Genomic DNA, 24434 nt, shown 5'->3' on the forward strand with positions numbered 1-24434 from the left:
TATTTTTTAAATAGCCCTCACTTCAAAGCATGTTTCATCATATGTTGTGTTGTCTGTTAAAAGCTGCTAAATAAATGGCAATAAAAACAAGATCCGCAAACACTAACGGTGCTGTGATATGAGGGAGTTGTTGACTTGGTTAAACACTCGATAAATTAAATTTACAGATTCTTGTTTAAAATCCATTCGTCAGTGAATGAGTGAATTGCACTCATTTTGTTGATTCTGAGGATCAATGACGAAGTTCATTTACAATGAACATATTTGGGACAATGACTCAATTATATTTTTTAACATCGATGTGATAATTAAGTCCTCGTAAGCATTCCAACTGTAATCTATCTGATCACGTCATGGGTGCGATTCAATTGCCTGAGTTCTTCATTCTCCGAGGATTATATCTCTGCATGCATAGTGTTCTGATGGTTGCTGTGAGAATTGAGTGATCACATTTTCTTATGGATATTGTACATAGTTCACCAAACGTATTTAATTGAAGGGCTACCCTTTGAGTAACAAGTAAACATTTCATTGAGTCTACCTTAGGTTACCAATGATATAGGAATGTAGGAAAAGTTTCAAAAAGTCGGTCACAGCTCTAAGATTGGGATATGACGGGTTGCGACTCGATTTCATCCTCCGAAGATCATTTTCTGTAGTCCATCAGACGTAGATAATGATTTTATGAAGTTGTTTATCAAAAATATCAAGCATTGCATTGTCCTCAAATGTTAATTTCATTTTTGAATTCTAATTTTAAAGCTTTTAAATTATAATGCAGTTATTGTGATGAGAAAATATAGGTACTGCACGCATGTAGTAAGGAAGGAAAGTTCGCGATTAACAAAATCACTGACGTGTAGGTGTTTATTCAGATATGCTTTCATATTTGAAAGCCGCCTGGCAAGGTTGTGTAAACACCCGCGCCTTATACAGCGAATGAGACAATTGCTAGTCAGGGGTAAAAGAATTAGTATCAAACAGGGAGGATTAGAGAGATGTAGTCAACCAATCTTCGGATTGAAACATCAAAGAATGAACAGGCAATAAAATTGTAATCTCGGTCGTTTATCTACACTTCGGCCGCATAGCCCATTGCATGCCACGAACGAATGTCATTAAAATGGATTTTATTCCACTTTCTGAGCGTCTCACGGATTATAAGGTTGGCTGATTCTCCTGTAAACTTCATGTTTCTGCATTAGTGCACCTCATGGGCAGTGGAAAACTTCCATATCATCCTAGAAAAGTTACCCATATTCCTCCTTCCATCTCCTTTGAAAAGTTTTCCAGATTCCCTTTAAGTCAAACTGGAAGAACTTCCAGAGGAGGAATATATGGGATGAGATAAATATAAGAGATCGAAGGAGGAATATGGGTAACTGGAGATCCATCACATATAAGGCGGAACTATGTTCCAGTTTGATATCCATAGCAAAACTACTGTTATTTCTTCAGAATCTAACCTGAATTATTCCGTAACTTTGATCGCATGATCTATTTTTTTTAAATGTGACCTAAATTTACGACGCGGATGGTTGGTACACTTGGGCTTTCTGGAACATTTATTTGCGAGTGTAGCCGCACACTCGAATACGTCCCGTAATAATCTGTGTACTCTTTGACTTGTCCGTCAATCTGTATTTCATCATGTTCTCATGTTTAATTTTAATGAGTGGTTAACAATCCATCTTTTCGCCTTTGGGATCCTCTTCATTATTTCATTATTGGATAAAATATTGTTATTATTATTATTATCATCAACGGATATTCTGAAGCCTTTTTTACGGTCCAAACTTAACCTTATTACGTTTAGAGCTCTCATTAAAAAAATAGCACCTTCCTCTTCCTTTCATATTGCAATTAATGCGCTGATGGCCCGTAGCGATCCCTCCCTCCACTTCTGTCTCCATCCACTTCCCTTGCTCGTCCCTTCTTCCCACCGGGTCTCCAGCATCCAGCTCCACCGTCTCCCGACGCTCCCCCCCCCGGCCTTATCCGTCCCCTCCCCGCCGCCACCACCTCCACGTCTTCTTTCCTCTCGCTCTCCCTCCGTTCCTCTCCCTTGCCTTTCCGCCGCTTCCCCCTCGACCGCCCCAGCCGAATCCTTCCCGAGGCAGCAGGCAGTCTGCGAGAGCGGATCGTAATGAAAACAAATGCTCCATAAGGAATGCCCTTTCCTTCCCATCTCTTGGCGTTCCTTCCCTCCCATCCCCGCCTCTTCTTCCCTTCGCCCCGAGCATCTGGTCCGTTTTATGTATCTCCCTCATCCTCTCTCGCTCCCCCCCCCTCCTTAAACTCTCTCACGATCTCCTCCTCCACTCACCTTCCCATTTCTTCTTGGCCACCACTGGTTCCGACTCACATACCCCTCCCCGCAACCCCCCCTGAACCCCTCCGATCTCCTCTCCCTCGCTCTCTCCATTCCTCCTCCACTCGCCCACCACCCCTTCTTTATACGTTTTGTGATTCGCAGGCGAAGTGCAGCCTCCTTCCTCCTTTTTTCTTTCTTTTCGAGAGGGACTTTCAGCCGTGACTTCTCGAAAGAATGGCTCCGGAACTGCCAGGTTTCCTCTCTCGTTTCGCCCCCTAGATTGATTAAAATGGATGGAGATGGGGATATTAATGGGAGAGCCCAAAAGTGACCGTTGATAATGTTGCATTTGATTCCGAGATGGAACGTGAATTTTTTTCTAACCTTTATTTACTGGCGGATGAATCCGGAAACAGCAAGAGGTATATAATAGCTCTGGCAGCCAATCCATGGGGATTATTTTTGTATGAAAACCATGCCTTACTTTTTTTGGCGGGTTGGTGGCAGAGTTTATTGCCTTCCCTACAGATACCGCAGCCATTCACAATGACAACGTCCGTTTCTGTTGATATATATTTTGAGGACGTGACTTTCCTGATATCGGATTTCCTCGATACCCTCCTCACTAACCCAGAAGGAAGGATGAATGAATAAAAGAAACACAGCGATTCTTTCCTTTCATTGGGCAGATTAGGTTGCGGATAGTAGTGGATTTTTCCAATCGCCCTGAGTATACAGGTTTTGCCTTTCAACTGGAGGAGCTTCCCTTTGCACCCGCGTTTCTAGTTAATGCCCACATTTTCCTCCACTTACCCAGTCCTCCTCAATTAACCCAGAGAGCCCTAGCCGCATGTCTCCATTCCACATCAACTCTCGTCGCCTCTTCCTCCTCCAACCCCTTTCCGATACCTCTTCCTTTTTACTTGTCCAGCCGAGGGAGTTGTGCAATATAGGTCCTGTGTGGCTCCTAAGGATTAACTCGTAAAGTGACCCTTCCTCTGCACTCTAAAGGTTTTACCCAAGACCAAGACGCGTTTATTCCTCCCTTTCCCGGGCCGAGGCTATAAGGGCAAGGATGCCCATTGGCGTAATTAAGAGCAGGGTAAGCCGTTTGCTAGGAATACCCTTTGCCGGACGCCGAATCGAAGGATCCAGCTGTAATGTATATGTAAATAACTACCTTTCTGTTTCATGTTTCACGGCTCTCCTCCACAAGATTGCTATGGAGCCGGGAGATGGCAAGGGTGCGGGGGTAGGGTACGTGAGCGAATCCCACCCCTCTCTCACTCTGCGGGGAGGAAGGCGGGGTGTGTACAAGGGTGCAGAGGGGAGAGGCGACCGAGAGCGAGTGGAGTTCCACGTATTGGTGAGGTTTGCATCGAGTTCCCGTGTTCTTGGGTGTGAGGCTGGGAGACTGGCGTTGCGAAAGACATCTGGGGGAGGTGGAGGGGAAAGGGGGCAGGGAGTCGCCGGCGAAGGAGGGGGTACCAGAGGAGGAGAGAGAAAGCGTGGGTGGGATGTGGAGGGCGGCGGGAGGCGCGGTGTATCGGTGAGGGGAGAGGGGTGGTGGGGTGAGAGAGAGGTGGCGGGAGAGGGTGAGGCGGAGGCGAAGTGACGGCGGTTGGGGTCGGGGTTAAAGGAGGAGGGAAGCGTGCGAGAGAGCCCACAAGGTCCGCAACGGGAGCTGCCATTGGTGGAGCGCGGGGCGTTGCTAGGTTACGCTGTCATCCTCCTCGTCATTGATTTTTGCGCGGGCATCCCCAACTTACGTAGGGAGAGAGGGGGAAAGAGGGAGGGAGAGAAATGGGGAGAAAGTGAAGGAGTAGAGAAGGGCGGTAGAGGGTAAGGGTTTTAAGGGTGAGGGGAGGAAGTCCGGGGGGGGAAACAAGGGGTGGGTTCGTTCGTAGGGTGTGCGAGGTTGGGGTTTGGGGTGTCCCCCATCTGGTGGTGGAGAGGGTGGGAGAGATGTAATACGCGCGTGTCGGGGGGTGAGGGGGGCAGGGAATGTGGTGGAGGGGGACAAGAGGGGCGGGCCGTGTTTGGGGTGGGGAGGGGTGCCTTGAAGGAAGTGCCCCCTCCCCATCCTGCGTGCACACCTCCCCTACCAACACCCCCCTTGTCTTTCCCTCTTTCCGTGAAAAGGGGAGGGGAGTTGCTAAAGATGGGGGAGAGTGGTCGCGAGGGACTTTAGCGAGACAGAGGGGCTTTTGTTGTCGTGCCAACCTGCCCTCTCTCTCACCCACACGCACACACACGCACCCACCCCTCACCGCCGCTACCAATCTCCCTCTCACTCCCCTCCTCCTCGTGCCCCCTATTCTGGGGGTCCACTCACTCTCTCCCACCCAATACTCCTCCGCCCCTCCCCCTCCGCCAACCTCGTATTTTTTATCCCTCCCTCTCTCGCCACAGGGCAGCAGCGTGGCTCACGCTCGCGTCGGGAAAGGAGCGAGAGAGAGAAAGAGGTTTCGGGGGGGGATAGAACCCTCGGCAGTTCGCTTCCCGGCAGCGTGCGGCTTGGCCGACTGGATCGCCGGCTTGGCCCGCCCCCCCTTCCCAGCGGCGTGTCTCGGTCCGCCGAACTCTCTCCCCTCCTTGGTTCTCCCATTCCGCCCTCTCTACGCACCCTCCCCCCTACGACGCCGCCCTCCTCCCCCGCCCTCAATCTCTCTCTATCTTTCCTTGTCCCACGGAGAAACACACACAGACATTCGACACGCGCGCGTCCCCAGTCGCCTTCGCTTGTCTGACCGCGGAGGACGGTGTTCGTTTGTGTACAACAGCACATATAATATACAACCCGGTTTATATATATAAATATATTTCAATATATTTACTCGTATTTATTGACCGTGTAGTGTCTGTCAATATATTCGTCCGGGTTCGAATGGCGGAGGGGGTCCGGCTGTCGGGCCGGTCCCCGCTCCTCGCGGCCCTCGGCGCGGCCGGGCCCACGGCGCGCCACGGTCCTCCTCGCGGCGGTTGTCGCCGTCGACCGACCGCTCTAGCTGCCCTCGGAAATGTCGCCGCGGCGTGGTCCTCCGCGCCCCCAACTGTGCCCCGCTGATGGAGGCGTACTATGTGCGTATCCTCGGATTGCGTGATTAACGTGCTCCCTCCTGGCGTGTCATGTGTGAGTGAGAAGCCATTTGTGCGTCCGGCCGCCGCGCGCGCGTGTCCGCCCCCGTTGTCGACCCCCTCTCCCCCCCCCCGTCCGCACGTCCTCCGCCTCCCTCCCTCCCCCGCCGACCACTTCTTCGGCGGCGACGGCGGCAACCCCCCTCTCGACCCACCGCCACCCTCCTCGCTCGCTCTCTCTCCATCCCGGCAGCACGGCCGTGCGTGCGTGATGGTCTCTTAAAGGCGACGTGCTCCGGGTGCGTCGGACGGAAATGAAGGAGCTTGTGGTCGGGGCCGAGCGCGTCGCCGTTGGAAAGCCCTGCAAGCGTCGTACCCCTCTGCAAGGTCGGGCCGAAGGAAAGAACGGGATGCACACCATCGCCTAGGTACGGAGAAGCCCCCCAACAAGGTTGATTCTCTTTGTCTCGCTCGTTAATGTGTGTGTGTGTGTTTTCGCTCTCGCTCGTCACCCCACCCCCTCTCCCCACCTATCCCTATCCTTCGGGCTGCGTGCATGCCCTCCAAATTCCCTCTAATCCATTTCTCGGCCACGCTCTGTCCCTCTCCCCACCATCACCAACCCTGTCGACGAGTTGAGTCTTTTTTTATACGCTCCTGTGTTTTCGGCTCCGGGACACGCGAAATCGTCTTCCTTCCACCGGCGTGGCTGGCGCCCCTCAGTCTGTTCTCAGCAAATGTATGGGCATCCCTGACTTGGGGCTTTAAACTGTCGATCTGTTTAGACCGATAAGATGTTTATATTTGTTTTCGTACGTTGACTCCTCGTTTCTTTCAGTCGCTTTGCTTTTGTGCATGATGGTACATGTTTACACCCCTCTTTCTCCTGAGGTTGCTTCCAGAGTTGTGGTATCATGACTTCTGTGCCACTATTTAACCTCGGTCGTCATTTATCCTGTAAATCAAATTCTATTGTTCTGGAAATCTACACTGACCATCATCAAGAGGGTTTCATTATGTTCTTTCCTTTTATGGGTTCCTCTCGAACTCCATTCACTGCTTTAGTTTCGTTCATTTCACTTCCCCCGACCAAATTGCTAAATATTCTTGGAATTTAATGGCAATGCTAGTTTTAAACAAAAATATTTATAGCATTTCGTAATGGATCGAATTGTGGAAATGTTTTTATTCTGGGATAAGTTTGAGGGTTTTCGACGTGGATGTATTTCTTTCCCCGTGTATTTACTCGTCGCACCATTGTTGATCGTCACTTATATTGTTAAGCCTATATTGAAATGGAACAAATTAAGATATCTGTTGACCTTTCGCTTTCTCCCATCTCTTTTCACCTTATTATAGTCAAAATTTGAATGTAACTGCTTATTTTCAACTCGATTCACGTTTTTTTTGCTTCAATTCTTCCCGCTTAATAATGTAAATCCTATCAATTTGTATTCATTCTGCTCTTTATGTCATTCACTTAAATTTAACGTCTGGTTCAATAATTTTGAAGTTACACAGATAGCTTTCACTGAAAGAAACAGATAATCCATTCCGAGTTTGGCTACGGGAAGGTAAAAGGTGGGAGATAAAGTGGCTTTTTGGAAGAAAAAATGACTGTGTATACGTTCCGAGGGTAATGAACCCTTCGGAAGCTTTCCTCTTGATTTATATAATGGTTGTCACATTTAGCGCGTTAACTTCCCTTTGTACGTTGGCTATATTTTAATTTGAAAAGCTGTTTTATGGATTTTTAGTGATCACTTTTGAGCTAATCTCTCTCCATTCCAATCGTTTTATAGCCGAAAGCAAACTGAAGATAATAATAACGCCCACCATCCAAGGCGTCATTGAAGCGATCCGATTGTTATCGTTTTATTTTCTTTGCCTCTTTCTGATGTAATCTCTTTTTCAAACGAGCCATTCACTCGGATTATGCTCATTGTGTATGTCGAGATCGATTGCATTAGATAATCCCTCTGGACGGTTTTAGAGGCGTTACAAATTGAGTCATCATGCAAGTTGGAACAAATTATATTGGCGCTGTTTCCATTGGTTTACCGGATTTTTTCCCGGTTAAATTTGTTTCAAAATTACAATGTCATTAAACCTTTGTCTAAAAATTATATTAAGAATAGCTCAAACGCATCGGCAATAATAATAAATGTTGTATTTATTTAAACTCTTTCTAAATATGTGCGCGTGTTTATGTGATACCAATCGCCGATGTAAATGCTCATATCTATCAGAAATTTATTCGGATCCCGAAAACTCAAAAAATCATACGAATCAGGTTTATGTCAGGTTTAAATCATGAGTAAAATGCTAAATTATTATTGGTATGAAATAGAGACTTATTTACCAAACAAACTGTTGTGAGACTCTAGTTCCTACGTGAAAATGCCTCGTTCTCGCATTAATACATTTATTTAGCTGTGGCTATACTCTGGGTGCTATGAATGATTTTGTCTCCCTCGGCCAATTTAACCATATTGCAGCTCTCCAAACATTTTTTTCCTCGTGCGTTGCTCTCCCCTGAATTTTAAATTTTGGAGAAATGAGATTTTGCCCGTTGCTGTGCAGGGGATACAAATAAATTTAGTATGCAGAGAGTTATGTTCTGTGGAGAGAGACTGATTCAGCGACTTTCATTACTGCATGCATGAATCTTTCACTTGTATTTCCCTCTATTATTGTTTTTTGCCCCGATATGAAAGCCACGGATGTTTTGCAAGCCGGGAAATAAGTTAAATAAGTCTGTATATATTCCAATATTGCGTATAATTCATGTAAATATACCAACTTCCCCACCTTCGTGAACACCAGCCCATCTCTTGCCCGCGCGCACATCCCTCGGATTATCACCGTTCGAGATAAGTAAACGTTTACATTGTTGTCATTAGTAACCCTTAATCCAAGGACGGCAACTGGTAAATTTCTTTAACTATTGCTCTGATTTGAGCGAAATACCTACAATTGTTAGCACAGTGGTTAGCACAACTATGCGCATTTTGCTTAATATTACAAAGGATTTGTAGTTCACGTTGTTTGGTCCCTATCGGCAATAATGTTACTGGTTTTTATTGATAGTTTTAAGAATGTCACCCAATTACCCATTTATTTTCACGGAAAAAAAGTTCCGCGATTCCTGGTAGCTGGCAAACTTGGCGATAGTTTCGTCGAGTTTTTAAGCAAAGTACGAAAGAAATACTTAGGAAACTGCGGGAAGTTATCGCATTCGGATGTAAATATTGCCCATCAGCACTTAACAGAGGAATTTTCTTCAGCCCACAGATATTTGGGTCTTTCCGGACGATTAAGTGCAGACGTGTTCAAAGCATAGTTTTTGGGTTATTCCGATTAAGATAATTAATGCGTTAATGTGTTCGCAAGTCCATTAAGTTGGAGAGGGAATGTCTCCTAAGATCTTAATCCTTTAACGGCCGCGTGCGGCTTTGGCTTTGATGTAAAAACTTAAAATGTTCAGTCAATGAGACAAGAGTGCAGCTTGGTTTTAAAAGAAACGTTACCAAAAAGTTTCTTTCATTTCACGGGAAATGACTTGATGAAACTTAAGAATTGCATTCATGCTCCGAACTGATAACTGCTGCGATAAATCTTCGCGGAGTGCTTCTATTGTTTCACTCCAACCATTCTCCCCAGTTTCTGTTTTAGCCAATTTATAAAATCAATGATCTTAGGTTTAAAAGCTCTTCAAAAGCTTTCTGTGTTATAGTTTGCCTAAGTTTGAAGACATTTGTGTACGCTATGACAAAGTGAATTTTCGATGCACTATTGCCCAGTCTGTATTTTTTTGAGAATTTACATTCAATTAGAATGCACTTATCAATTTTAAAATACTCGTTTTAACCTCAGCAGAAGGTTTTTTTCCAGCATTTGCCATTGTGATTGATCTCGAGTCTGTTTACAGGATATATATTCGATTTTGAATGCCACTGTCAGAATTATGCCAACTGTAATCAAATGAAACTGTATTATTTGAAACAGTTGTTGTTATCTCTTCATATGTGAGCCATATAGTAGGGGGCGTATAGTAAATTGGAGTTTCATTAATTCATCAATGGCGAGTTACGTGAAATGGTTCGAGAATAGAAATATGTAGGGCACTTGAATCACTTCTACATTATAATACTCTATATTATCCTGTGACTGCAGGGCAACAGTTACTCTTTAATTAAGTTTTTTTCGCATCTTGCAAAAAATAAGGGCTTAATTTTCTCCCCCGAGGAATCATAATCAATATTTATTCCGGGAAAAATAATGCTCTACGTTTAAAAATATTATTAATTGTAAATTTCCTCCTAAAAAGAATATTTTGACTATTCACTCACCCGTTTCATATTCATGTGAGACGGCAAACCTGCTCAATCCTCTCTTATATATATAACTGGGTGAGGACCAGGGAGTTCTGGGGGTTCGGGAAGGAGGAAGAAGTTAGTCAGGGGGAAACCACTAAATCCACAGAAAGGACGAGGAAATCCCACTAATAGGATATATAAATGAGACCTTCCTTTACTGCCTCACTTGTAAATAATTTAGTACATTGCAACCAGTAGTGGTTTCAACCTCCTCACTGGAACCCTGCAGTTAATTCCTTTAATTACGATCGATTTTATCTTCAGATACACCCTGAAATTATCTAATGAATTTTTCGCATGCCCAATCAAGGGAATATATACTTCATGAATAATTTCAACTTTTTCAGTCCCTCAAGTTGACGTGATCCTATTCGACCGTCTCCCATCGGGTACGATTAAAGTGATGGTATGTTTCTCTCGTCCATAACTCGGGAAATTTATTTAAATTCAAAAATATTCGCGCATTGCTGACTGTGTAAACATTGCCGTCGCCTGCTGACTTTTTATTTTATCAAGCGGGTCAAACGAAGCCTCTTTCCTCCATGCGAACACGAATGCAAGATCCTTAGCAGCAAGGGTTTGATTAAACGAAAGAGAGGACAGCAGTGTCAGAGCCGGTGCACGGACATTTATATTTTGTCGCAGAGTTTACGGCCACGGTAATATTAATAAATTGTAAACACCTCCCAGGCGCTCGGAATTTGCCATCATGCGAGGCAGTCCTGAGCCCGGAATGGGCGCCGTAGGACGACGTGCTGGGGAGCGAGAGGGATCGGGTATAGAAGAGGTACGCACACAGCGTCGACTATATTTAATGGCTTTAGGGTTTTAGTTGGGACTCGAGTGGCTTGGCCGTGCCGCGGACGTTAGGGTGAGGGGGGGGGGACGGCGGATTCAGGGAGTGGGGCTTTGGTGAGTCTTCCTCCGGCATTGCTCTATCAGTCTCTCCCTCGCCCTCTCCTCCTCCTGCCTACGTGACCCGTGCCCCCTGCGATCAATTCCACATCGCATGCACTTCTGCTTCTTACTCGCCCTTCTCTTTCTCCCCTTCCGCGCCTCGCCTCCGACCAGCTTCTCACCGCTCTCTTCCCTCCTCCCCATTTCTCTCCCATGGCTTTCCCCGCGCCTCACACGCAGATGGCGCCATTCCTTCTCCCCCACAATGAATCCCATCCCCGCACCCTCCCCGTCCCACGCCACCCCCTTCCCACTGCCGCCCACTTCGGTTCTTCGAGCCCATCTCCGTGGGCCCGACCGCCTTCTCTCCCACCCCCCCAACCCCGCCCTCCGCGGTGTGCCCCGAGTGTAGAGCGGCCCCGCGCCTCCCGTCTCCTGGGTGCGGGTTGTCGGACAGAGGGGGGCGTTTTGTCGGGGGGAGGGAGGGTTAGGGAAAGAAGGTTTGGTGGTCTGAGGGCGGGGGTTGTGGGGACCGAGGGTTGCGGGGTTGTATTGTATGTCGTGCACTCACCCGCATCCCCCTCTCCCCGCAGAGGCCTCTGATTCACGAAGGAACCTCGCCGCCACTTCCTCCCCCCGCTGTCCATTCTGCACACACGGCTCCCGCACACCCTCCTCGCACACTCGTCTTACCCCCCATTCTCCCCTCTTCCCGATAATCGCTGTCCCCCGCGCACTCGTCCCCACCTCTCCACTCCCCCTCGGACCCTCTCGCTCTTTTTTAACCCCCTTCCTCCCCACTCCCGACCTCGCGGGCCACCTGCCCCGTCCTGCACGCGCTCCCCGTTCCCTCCTCTCTCCTCCTCCGCCCCTTCACGTCCTATCCCCCCTCCCCGTCCCTTTATTCCCTCTTTTTCTCTCTCTTTCTCTGCAAGCCGCTGGGGCTTGATTCTCGACTTTGCGTGCCTCCCTCGCAAATCAGCTAATTTTAATGCGCAGCCCATAATCATGGAAGAAACTGTATAATCTCGCCTTCGTCACTTGCGGAACCGTTTCGAAAGTCCACTCGTATTTCACTCGGTGATGAATTTGCTTTGGGTGGATTTGACGGGACTCGAGAAAAAAAATGATGGTCGTTGGCTCCTCGTTGACGGTCTCGCGTTCGAGCCCCTGCAAACACGTTCCCTCTGCTCCGGAATTGGTCTTTTAATATTTTGTGTGTCATTTGATCTAATTCTTCGGAAAGGAATCGGTTACGCGACATTTGGAAGGAAGTCTTGCATTGATATCTGGATCAATCAATGGAAGAATCAAATGGTCTTCTGTGGCCTATTGGAAAAAGTAAAGGGAAAATGGGAATGTTATGACAAACTATGATGGGGTTAATAGCCTTAAAACAACGCAGGCATTCTGAATTTAGATTAGCGATATTTTTCAGCGCATTCATACAGAATATCAAGATATACTAGACCGCTTGAGGTATGAAGACGTAACAAGTTCTTGGTATTTGTCAAATAATTTCTTAGTTTTCACACCCATGCTAAGTATGCTATGAAATAATCATGGTTTTTATTAAAATGGAATTAATTGCTTTTCATTTTCGGTGATCGCCACAAAGACGCATCCGTGTTCATAAAGGTATTGCCTTCATGCTAATTGAAGACAGAAGTACCCGCCACACGCCCTTGCGGCGGCTTGCGGGGTATTATGTAGATGAAGTATGCAGCTTTTCCTTCTATGATATGTTTCCAATTCTTAGATTTTTCTTTTTGTAACTTCTCTCCCATGGCAATGGAATTTCATTTCTTTTCTATTTATCCATTTTATTGCTTTCTGTGATGACATCTTCTCTACAATATTCCATTCCTTCAGACCCCTTTGGGCTTAGGTCTATGATTCCATAAACTTTTTTCATTTTACCATACCATATTGAGAACTCAATTTTCTTATTTTTAATGTGAAACCCCGGATTTTAACTTTAGGATCACCATTTTACTAATATTACATTCAAGTTGAATCCACAGCGTTTTTCCTTGAAAATTTTCAGGCATGTTTAATCCTTCGCCACAACGCAGCGCCTTCTTTTTAGATAGCATTTCTGCTAGATTATTTCTCTTCCCCTCATATACTTCGTATCATTAGCATAATTTTCCAATTTCATTCCTATTAGCACCACTATCGTTGTGTTTTTGTCGTTAAGGTAGTTTTTGGTAGTCTTTCAATGAATGCTCACATGGTATAATCCTCCAACAAACAAGTTCTTGTCGAAATCTTTTCAACTTTATTATTCCACGAAAAATTAAAAGTCTCGATCGTTTTTTCTCTTTCGTTTCAGTGGTGGTATTGTCCTTAATGGTGGTTACTTACTTCCTTGAGTAATTACTTGAAAATATTGATTGAAAAAGAATTAAGCGAAAAATGTCGTTAAAGTAGTAAAGATAGTTAAAACGTATCTTTAGTGGACTACTCTAATATTGCATAGATTTGAAAGCAAGATGAGAGAATTCTCTGGAAAAGATATGGTTCCACGCGAGAAGATGGACTAGGATCGAGAGATTTACTGCAGGCCTCTTCACCTTAACAGACAGATTCATTAATACCTTAAGAAAGAGATACTTAAAGTTGATGAACATACCTACAGAATGGACAGTGATAGAATCACTTAAATATTATTTAAGATAATAAATACATTTTATGTGCCGACTAGAAAAAATGAAGATGATCTACAAAATTTGGATATCGCGGAAGGCACCATAAGAAATCGTGAAATCTGTCGAAAAATAGTAAGGAAACCCAAATTTACAGAAAAATTTAGAAAAGACAAATCTGATAGGAAAAAGTCAGAAAAACAAAATAAATAATAGCGAGATAAAGAAAAGATTTTGGGAGGATTAAAAGGCGAAAACCTTCGGGTCCACTGGCAAGTATAAAAGCACTCTTTGAATGAGGAATACATAAGAGAAGCAGATTGAAAAATGAATAATTTTTAAAATATTATATTATCCGCACGATTATGTCCAGTTTTGATGCTCTTCCTTCTTAATTCCTCAGCTATGTAAATATTAAAAATATTAATTCCTCTTTGAGTTTAACTAAACTATTTAAGGGTATCACTCACCAAGATAACAATCTAGCCGATTAGTATCCATCAGATATCTGGGAAATGTGATTCAAAATAAACGTTTTTATCGCTACATGTAGTATATATGCCGGATTATACGTACATACGGTAGTTTTTCCTTTATAGTGGGAAATATTTTTGTTATATTCCCGCAGTTAAACTCTTATATTACGTAGTATTTTTGGGTTTTTCCTACACCATCTTGGCATTGGTTGGCTTTGGGCTATCAATCTCGAAATTACTACCTTTTATTTACTTATTTCAACGAAACCGGCCGATTTGATGAAAATTAATGGGTATTTTTTTTCGCGTAAACCGTAAATCTAAAATGGGCTTGTGAGGGCTCAAACACGTAACAAGTTTGGCCAAATGTCGCTACAAGCCCGCTCGCATTGCTTCACCGGGTGGGAAGCCCTTGTAGTGCTGTGTTCTTGCGTGGTGATCGAATGAATCCTGCCACGGTCATTCCGCTCGTCGAAGGTCAATGCATTTCTCCGAACAACTGTTCGTCCCTTCTGCTTATACACTTGTCGTCATCTGTCTGTCCAATTGCCGTCCTTTCACCCTTGGCTCCCCCGCGTGTTAGGTTACCTGCCCAACTATTTCACCGGAATGGACAGGTCTTGATTCCGTTGAAAGTCATAAAATATAATGCGATTCCGTTGAAATTTTGCTGTTCATCGTGGCCTACGTAATAACTAAGCTAGGTGTGGAAATAAAAGAAAGAAGGGAAAGAAATAAACTGATGAAAGGGAAGCGTTAGCAAAACATGACTTTTTATTGAAGTTGGCGTTGTTCGGGAAGCCGATGCCATAAATTCCGATCGCGTGTTGGTCAACATATTTTTAGTCTGTTTTTGAACTTTAATTTCCCCAAATTAAATTCTGTCAACCGTTCATCATTTGATCAAATGGAAATACTTGGAACTGTTAGATAGAGGAGTAGAAACTTTAAGGTGATTCTTTAGTTGTTTCTGGTTTTGTGTTCCGAAAGTCGTAGTATTAATTCCATTGTTCTCTTGAATGTGATCGAATGCTTGTGGTTTTCGTATGCAAACCAAATTCAATGTTGAAAAATATCCTGTTGTCGTACAGTTTCTTTTTTGACTGTGGTCGGTTGCAAATTGCGGGATCATGGGTGTCATGATTAAGAACGATTCCAATTGTGACGCTTCATGTATCAAGATTCAGTATGGTAGATTTGGGAATACATCGCTAATGATTTTTGGCAAGTACTACATTCTCAAAAAATCACTATCTGTTTGTAAAATTAGTAGTTATAACCTACTGTACTATTTAGGTATATCTAATTTATTTGAAAGGTTCAGGGAAGAATCATTCCCTAATTGCCATGCGCCAGTCAGCAATATGCCGCCTTACAGGCCATTTCTGTACATGAGCGCGAATAAAGCATTTTCATGATAACGTGAAGCATAGGCTTGTGTTTTGTACCCTTTGCTGTTACATTGAGTATTCTAAGCTGAGAATATTTGTAGTCACCTTTCTGAAGTTCGTACATAAGGAAATGTCTGAGTTGTAAGGAACCTCATTAATGGTATCCTGAATGTTTTCCCCGGGCTTTTGAAAATGGAATGTAAAAACGCCATCAAGGCTCAACTCCACGGCAGGTCGATAGAATCGTTTTTCGGGAAATGCTACTTATGGGCATTGGTGTGGCTGTATGGTTAATTGATTCCTCTCGGGCGTGCTGTGGCAACGGCCAATTTTTTTCTCCTCGGCTTCATAAAAAGCAGAGGTATTTTCTTTAAGGTCCTTCCTTACTTCGCCTGAATTCTTTAAAGGGCTTTTCTCACTTTGGCCTGCTCCCCTGAGGGTGCTTCTGCATACTTGCTCGGCGTTTCATCTTTTTGAATATCCATCGTTTGAGAGATTTTTCTTTTTACTTGCCCTTTGACGCGTTCCCTAAAGCAGTGCGTAATATGGATCTGTTGATTGCGTCATTACGAGACCCCGTTTTTCGTGAACCGAAGTGATGGTAAAAATTTTACGACCTGCATTGCGATATTAAAGAGAGGAAGAATCCTTGCGCGTTAACTAGCCTTTAAAACTTAATTATTATGGGAAGGAATTTTTCGTCTTCAAGTAATAGGTAGTTGAACAGTTTCATAGTTCCGAGCTTACATTTCGTCGACGCAGTTTGTCTGGAGTGACGCTCTGATGTCTTTAATGGTGTTCAATGTTTGCTCTCGTTGCTTATCGTTCCTGAGTCGTAAGTCGAAGAGAATATGTTTATCTTAAAAGAAGCCATTTTTCTAGCTGTATTTACTATAGTTAAATATTATTGGATAAATAACATATTTGCCAATAATTTATTCGGTCAATCTCTCGGAAAAAATCATTGCTAAGTGATTCAAGTATTTTTCTCCCCCATGAATGAAAGGATTTCGTGGAGGCAGTTTTTTGTGCGTATGTCACTCTATGCATCGGAAAACATTTGATTTTTATCGCGTGAATGTATTCAGGTGTGTTGATTGATTTTAACATATTCATAAAATGAACTGGGAATGTAATAAATGTGTTAAAATAGGATTAATATATTAATTTCTTTTTTATCATATTTTTCTTTGACTACAGTTACAGTTCCAAAATTGAATGTTAAAACCATTTTCTTAGGAAAATTATATAATATTTACTCGCATTGTGATCGTGTTATATTAAAGTGTTTCACTGTGGCATCGTTGCCTCATTTTAGGCCGTATTTTATGCAGCGCCTCCGGTTTGTACGATTTCATGCGGCAATATTGTCGTAATTGCCGAGATTTACTTAATCCTGTATAATTGATTTTCAAAAAATAACATTTTTACATTGGCATGTCTTTCTTTTGGACCTGGAGTTGAACCTTTTGCTAGAAATAATGATGTACATGCTCAACTTATTTCCTAATTTATTATGAAAGGACGCATTTGTAGAATACTAGATAACGGTGCACCGGCAGCATTGGCATCCTAAAATCGGCGAAGAAGCTAATTGACTATTGGACTAATACTTATGAAATAAATGAGGAGAACTAAAAATAAATATCCTTGGAGTCCTAATAGTAATATATGAACACGGAAAAATAATTGCTTGATGAGAATGGGTAACTCAATTTTCGTCCTGTTAATCCTGGCGAGCTGAGTGGTGAGCTTACTTGGCAGTGAACATTTCATTTTCCGACTCGATTTTTCCGTCCTGGGTTTCAATTTTGGCATAAGTCCTGTGGTGAAATTCAAGAAAACACTTAAGATCGAAGTTAATGTTACGTTTTCAAATTGCTCTTGCCCCCATCTCAAAAGTTCTCCTCCACTGGACCATATAACCTAGCATTTGCATACATCCACCCTAGGCTTATGTTGAAAATTGGAAGGCAAGTGGACTTTGAGAATGAAATAACTAGAATTTCGGTCCTTTCCTGAGTGTACTCTGAGAAAAGCGAGCACGGAAAGTGATTTTTTTTAATCCCTCGGCTAGAAAGTCGCCGCTTGACGTGTGTATCCTTCGTTTCTCAGCGCATCAGTAATTCGTGAGTGCTTCCGAGAGCTCGTCCGCCTCACGGGGCTCGATCTAGCACCCTCGAAACTTAAGACCGTCACTCCTGGCCTCCCCGAGCCCTGGACACTCAACCAGTATTTAAATCACCGGGGTCTGCGCAAATTCGTACCCCTTCTAAGGCCGGACCCGCTCGTTTCAACTTTTGCGACACGAGGTGGGAGACATCCATTTGCTTGTCTCCAAACTTAAGTTCCTCGCACTCTCTTTCTCCGTTCCCCACCCTCCCTGCCAGAAAAGGCGGCGGCGGTAGGCAGGAGGTAGCATTTTTTCGGGAGTGAAGGGGAGGAAGACATTTATCTTGGTAGCACTTGAACTGAAAATTATGCTGTCTCATACTATTATTTTTTTTGAGCCAACGGAAAACTTCCTCAACAAATAACTGCATTAGCTGTGGGTGTCACTCTTAACCCCGTTGGTGTCTCGGCTCAAAACTCTTTTTGACCCAGGGAAAATCTTCCCAACTCCAGCTCCCCCTCCCATCACTCAAAAGTATAACTTCAGCTTGGCATGTTTAATATCTTCGCTCTCTCCCGGTCCAGGTTAAGGCCTCCATTTATATGTAAAGATGGAAATGATTCTTCCATTATAATGAAACTATAAAGTGACCCATATACCTAAATGGCGTCATCTGGCTCCTTCGTTGCCTGGATAAGCCAATAAATCACAATTACCATGTGCCGTCCAAAATGAACTGAAGCTACTCGTTTTTTTTCAAAACTGTGTATCATTTCCCAAATTTGAAAATTCTAACGAAAATGAAGGAACGCCGTCCAGTTTTCGCGAGGGCATACACATTAATCAAAGTCAATTATCTCCGAAGCGTAGCATACCGCCTATCGTCATCAAGTTCATATTTATTTCTGTGCGTCTGGTATTTCTCCCTAATCACGCTCTCCTCAGGACCTAACGGCGAATTAAACCTCGAATCTGCACTGAGGAAGGCTAGATTCAAGTCCCCATTCCTATGCTCAATCAGCCGCTGTAATCAGTTGCTGAAAAATGTGATCGTTTACATAATAGCGTCATAGGTTGCAGTTGCGGCAGCTAATCAGTGCGTTAAAATATTTCATCCCGAAGCCAAAACTAGAGATCTTTCTCGAACTTAGACCTCCAGAATGTAAACTTCACACGTACACTGAGTCTGTCATAGTGAATATGGGCCTATGGGTGTGTTGCTATTAATATTATGAAAAATAATCTTTGTGATTGAGAAAATACTTATTCATGACGTTTGAATGTTTGATTTGATTCCTGAATTCGTTTCACTCCTTCATTACTGACTAAATTTTATTGCGAGAAGGAACCTCAGAATGATTTTCGAAGCTCATTTCATCTCAAGTTCATCAAGCTCTGTACTAATCGGTTTTTAAAGAACATTTTTAAGTGTTAACTTCCATTCTCTTAATCTCCCATACGTAAGTAATGGGCTCTGGAACGAGTTCTAGATTTAACGCTAGCGCTATTGTCGCATGTTTTTTTAATGCGCAGTACCGGGTCGTTGACGCCCGTTCAACAAGTTACGCTCCCGGCCTTAATCAATAATTTATTAAAATAATTGAAAAAACAACGATTACTGGGTATTGTTGAAGTCAGATGTGGGATTTTAAGTTGATTATTATTTTCGAAATATTTTCGGAAAGGGAATATTCCCGTTGTCTTCTACATTATTAAACCCTAACCTGACTTTGCCGTAAACGTGATTGGGGTAATGTATGGTTTTAAACGGGGTTTATCATGCTGGAAGGATACTCTTTCTTAGAGAAAAAAGTCAGCTATCTTTACCAAAATCTGTGTTGATAGATAAGACATGACATGCCCAGTCGTTTAGTAATTTCGATACCTTTTTTCCTATTTATATTACGATGATCTAATAACTGTGTGAAAATGGAAAAGATTGTTTTATTGCGAACAAGTTGAAATGAAAAGGAATGGATTTTTTTCAATGCGCTGAGAAGTTGAATCAATAGTTTTTCGCATGTTTTTTATTTGTTGAGAATTTTTCAAGGTTAAAGGTAATTTATATATATTTACCATAGATGATAAATTATTTTATCGTTGTTATCTCAAAGAAAGATATTGCTTACTTGCAAGGTTCCGTCTTTTTTGCTTGCTCACAGCGTAAATATACGCCATTGTGGCAAAACATTCCGGTAGTAATCGATGTGTCGCTCCTCCGTAGTTTTTCATTTATCCGTTTCCTATCCAATTAATATAGTTTAATTTCGTTGGCAAAAACGTGGGTTTGAAAATTATTTTGTGTTAAATCAGTTTGTGTACTTCGGGTACGTTAATTAGAATCTGAATTCTGAGTGAACAGCCGTATATATTACTGATATAGTTGGGTAATTAGGCTGAAAGAGTCTTTGGAGTCGAGAGAAGGTGACTCTTACTAAACTGACTACCCTGCGGACGGTTCATTCGCATTGCTTTTCTTGGAACACGATAAGCTATAAACACGTTGTCGGGAAACATCGATCGTTAAATTGATTTTGTGATTATGGCCACGGTTAGTTGGGTATTGGCAGTCACTCCATTTATCCTTCACAACAAATCACGGGCTCTGTAATTCTTATGGAGAGAAGAGTTATCATTTAACACTAATTTTACATTCCGTTTTCAGAATTCGAATTTCAGTTGATAGATGTTTTAATGTAAATTCATCAAAGTTTCATTTCTTTAGTCGTAATTCGCTAAGACTCCAGAGTCACCCACCATTAAATATATTCCTTTGGCTACAATGTTTGGCAGTACTAGCAAAAAATCGTATCAATCATGGTATTTTGTGAAAGAAATATTTGAATTTTGCTGTAAAAAATGTAAAATATGGATTATGTCGACGAAATCATTTTAATTAGCATTTAATATCCATGTAACTTACAGATGAGTCTCACATTTAATGTTCGTAGGCGAAAGAATTTACTCAATTAAAGCCGATCCTAATGCTAAAAAGCGGGCCTTTGTAAATAAACCTCGGAAAACTTTTACATCAGCCGATCTCCGCTGTAGATTGAGTGTTGGAAATTTGTTACTATGGCAGGAAATTCTCGGTAACATGAATATCGCATTCATGCTAGAGATCCATATTTTCTGTTCCTGCTCCAGGGCTTTTTTATGTGAACAGATAACTGATTTTGCAACAGTAGGTACGAAAAAGCAGTGAAAGTTCATTTGAATAAATTAAATTTTTATTTGTATGATAAGAAAAGCTTTTTCCATGTGCAGTCAAAACTTGAATTACATTATCAAGCATATTATCTATGTAAAGATCAAGTAATGTATACTTTTCATTCATGGTGATTATTGTATTATTTCATTCCTTAAGTAATTTGGACCGACTTATTTTGTTTTTTCTCTCTCCCTCTCTCCCTCTCAGTGATACAGTAGGGTTGCTTGCTTAATTTATGACAAAATCTGGATCGGTTTAATTCAATAAGCTGCGGAGGATATCGTTTTGGCAGTTAATTTGATGCTAAATTGTGACATTACCTCCGTCTAGAGGCATTACGGGCCAGCTGGACTACTGGCTGAAGGGCCCGGGTTCGATTCTTGGTAACACCTGTGAGCACCCAATGCTTCACTCACCCCTCATAGCTGTGTGACTTTTTTCGGTTACCAGATGTTCCTCGAAAACAGAAGGCGATTCTGGGAAAGGAACTAGCCCCCTACCTTAAATGTGAATTTCGCATGCCGCGCAGTTGCGCTCTACTTCAATTATCAGACCAAATTTGGGTTGATTACTATGGTTCTTACATTTATCATGTAATTAACTTCAAAGATTGCTGGAGAGTAGACCTAACATAAGTTTTTGCGCAGCAGTGTGTTTTTTTATTAGTAGGGCCCATTCTCCTGGCAGTTTCATCTGCATCGTCCTATGAAGTGTTTAATGCAGGCAATCGTTACGCTGGGATTTTTTATGACAAAAACTAGTATTTGATTCCAGAACCCTTCAGTGGCATCTCAAGACTATTAAATACGGTCCAATGGCTGGCAATTCGGTCCCATGAAAAAATCGTCGGCGTAGAAAGTCTAGTAAGTTCAGTTATTGGTCTTATTCTACTAAGAAATTATTGCATTAATTGTTGATGCGAGTAAGAATTAGCAAACCATCCAGCTTGGAGGCTACTTTAGTCTCCGTAACTTGAATTTTCTGCTTTACTTTGGGGCTACCCTTACCGTTTAATCTTTCCATTTAACGTCTTCTTTTTTGTTTACAAATGCTGGCGAGTTAAATAACCGTGTTTCCTTTTGATTTCTTACAGCATTTTGTCGCCCCCATATTTTGCATTTTTTTAATTTCTTCTATTTCGTAGTGAAAGAAATGATAAATGCAATTTTGATACTGTAGCATGGAGTTGATGTGAAGAACCTTCAGAGGCCATGAAAGCTTCTTTTCAAATACAGAAATTATAATGTCTGTGATTAATGAAGAGTAAAAGTGTACCTCAGTAATTACACATTAAGTTTAAAAATTGGACTTTTGAGACAAAACGTTTCATTGATGATAATTAACACGAATTTTGTTTTTATTTACATAAACTTCTCAGGGAACACTGATAAGTATTTTTCTTATTATTAAGTTCATTAGCCCCAGAGCGATAGGCGTGTTAAATTTACAATAATAATGCCAATACAATTTCGAAGTAGTTCGATTTTTTGAATAAATTATTATTATTGTGATAGTAAAATATTTAATAAATTAATTACGTACTTTTCATTTTTATTTTAACTGAATTATACCCTTTTGTTTTAAGGCACAGACATTTTTAATGTAATTGTATTTGATTAAGGATGTTTTCTCTTCGATTAAAAATCGTCCACGTCAGGTTTGAAAAAAATAAGCATCACGAGCGCGATATCAAAATATGATTACGAGAAAGACTTACGTTGGTAATAAGTCAGAACTAAAGTCATTTTTAAATATGATAACGTGTTCTAGTTTTTTTCAATTTCCCCAACTCATCTACGTTGATTGCTTCGCGAAATACCGATAACAGAAGTGACTGCGTCAGGAGTGGCCTCGAAAGAGATAACGGCAATATTTTCTCACGATATTATCTTTGAAGACTAGATAAAACTACGTCACAATCAGCATAATATCCAGGTTATTATTTCCAAGTTTAAAACACCCACTCCACGGAGCGACCTTAGTAGGAAATGCTACTCTGATTTAGCACAGTCCAGTAGTCTTACGATTGCAAAAATTGAAGCCCTCGGGTAACCATGACGCCATGTTATCATTTAAGGATTCATTTGTTAGCATTATCTCGAAATGTTTCAATTTTTTCTATTTATTAATCGAGGATTTATCTGCCAATCGCCTTTTCAGTTGTAGATACTGAAGCATACATTTCAGAATTGCTGTAATTCTTATAGTTGCGAAAAATGAATTGGTAGTTAAAAACTGGTTTTGTGTTTCTTTTTCGGGTTACTTTCGGTTGTGTAATTCGCTTATGAGCTTGTCTGATTATGCACATGAAGCAAGTGAAGAATATATTCACAGGTCACGATTTCGTGGGGTAATTATTGGACCTTGGCAATGCTTAGTTTTCAGAACATATTGAGGATCGTATTGAGAAACCAACCGGTGAGGTATAAATTGTTCAATTACATGCTTTTCGCACGGTTAGATACCCGTATTTCTCTATGCACCGGAAAGAAATTAATTTTTAAAAGTACCACCATGTGGTTCGGATAGAGGGCAAATATTTTGGATAGATGGTACTACGTATCATGGTATCATTGTGACAATCGTTCTTGGAGCCTTTTTTTTCTTGAATACCATTGACGATAAAAATAACCTGGCCATCTATGGTTGGAAAACACAATTAAAACTTGCACCTTGATTCATTCGACGGCTCACTCCATGCCTTTTTTTTAAAAAAACGGAACGTGAATTTCTTCCATCACGCATCCCTGTGGTGGTTAGCATGGTGGAGGTGTATCGCGATCGTCGTAGAAGCACAGTAAATATTTTCACGCGATCGGTAGCTATCTAGGAATTCATTTCTTGCGGATCTTGAACGGAAGTGATAGAGAGCTGGAGTTCACAAATCCTGGGCGTTTTTATTGCTTGACTGTTGCAACTTAAAATCTGGGAAATGCGGATTCGAAATGAGGAACCATGCGTCATAAGTTAGCTTCTTCTATAAGCTAGCTATATGAAGGTTTGGGTCGTTATATGAGAAGTAAATATGGTAAAGATTATAGTTTATGATTATTTTCAAATAAATACATATTAATAATCATGGACGTACTTAGTTGAAAAGACCTTCCGGATAAGAAATATTAGAAGTCTTAGGAACAGAAGATATTGCGTGAAACAATGCATGAATGTGACAGAAGGCTGCCACATTCATGCATATTTTCTTAAAATGACGTAAAATCAGTTTATGTTGACGTGGCTCCACCCGAAAGAGAAGAGTGTAAAGGACCAGGTCTATGTATTATTTATAAGTAAGTTTTAATTTGATTATTGTTTTCTCAGCTGTCAAAAAATATCAAATTGTGTCGCAGCCTTCGTGTCCTGGGGCTGCGAAATAAGTATTCCGCTGAGGGGGTGAAGACCATCTGTCACCCCCTTGCTTCTCATTATGCACACACACATACATATGTTTGTGTGTACGTAAGAATTATATATTTAGAACGTATATAAATGTGTATATATATGTTTATAATGTGTATATATATATGTGTGTGTGTGTATATATATATATATATATATATATATATATATATATATATATATATATATATATATATATTCACACAAGCAAACGTACATATCGCCGAAGCTCCTACCCGTCAATGTTTCATGCCATACTCGTACTATCCCACTCTTTCCCATCCCACCATCCCTCTCCATCAAGTTCCACTCGATATCCCATCAGCAGTATCCCCGTCTTCCTCTTTCCCATCATCTTCCCATAGCCCCCTCGCGTTTCTCCAACCCCACCCCAACTCCATCCTGTCCCCCACCCTCTCTTCATCCCCCTGACTCACCGCCCTGACTCATCAAAGTCCTTCATGTGTGTGCAAAGGGGTTTGGCCGCCGAATGTAGGGGGAAGGGTTTGAGGGGCGACGTTGCCATGCCTA

At 42.2% G+C, this 24434-nt stretch overlaps 1 protein-coding gene across 7 annotated transcripts in view; it reads left to right on the plus strand.

The window, feature by feature from the left end:
* Positions 1–24434, plus strand: part of LOC139693430 (uncharacterized protein CG43867) — a 364846-nt gene that overhangs the window by 283208 nt on the left and 57204 nt on the right. Inside the window, exon 1 of one of the 7 annotated variants that reach the window (XM_071591574.1) lies at positions 5576–5820. The exons of the other annotated variants lie outside the window; for them this stretch is intronic. The gene's annotated coding sequence lies outside the window, so the exon portion shown is untranslated. Of the gene's footprint in view, positions 1–5575; positions 5821–24434 lie in introns of those variants that run through there. 7 annotated transcript variants of the gene reach the window in all.

This window comes from Hetaerina americana, unplaced genomic scaffold (genome assembly GCF_022747635.1).
Source record: "Hetaerina americana unplaced genomic scaffold, ioHetAmer1.1.p SCAF_49, whole genome shotgun sequence".
Classification (NCBI taxonomy): domain Eukaryota; kingdom Metazoa; phylum Arthropoda; class Insecta; order Odonata; family Calopterygidae; genus Hetaerina; species Hetaerina americana.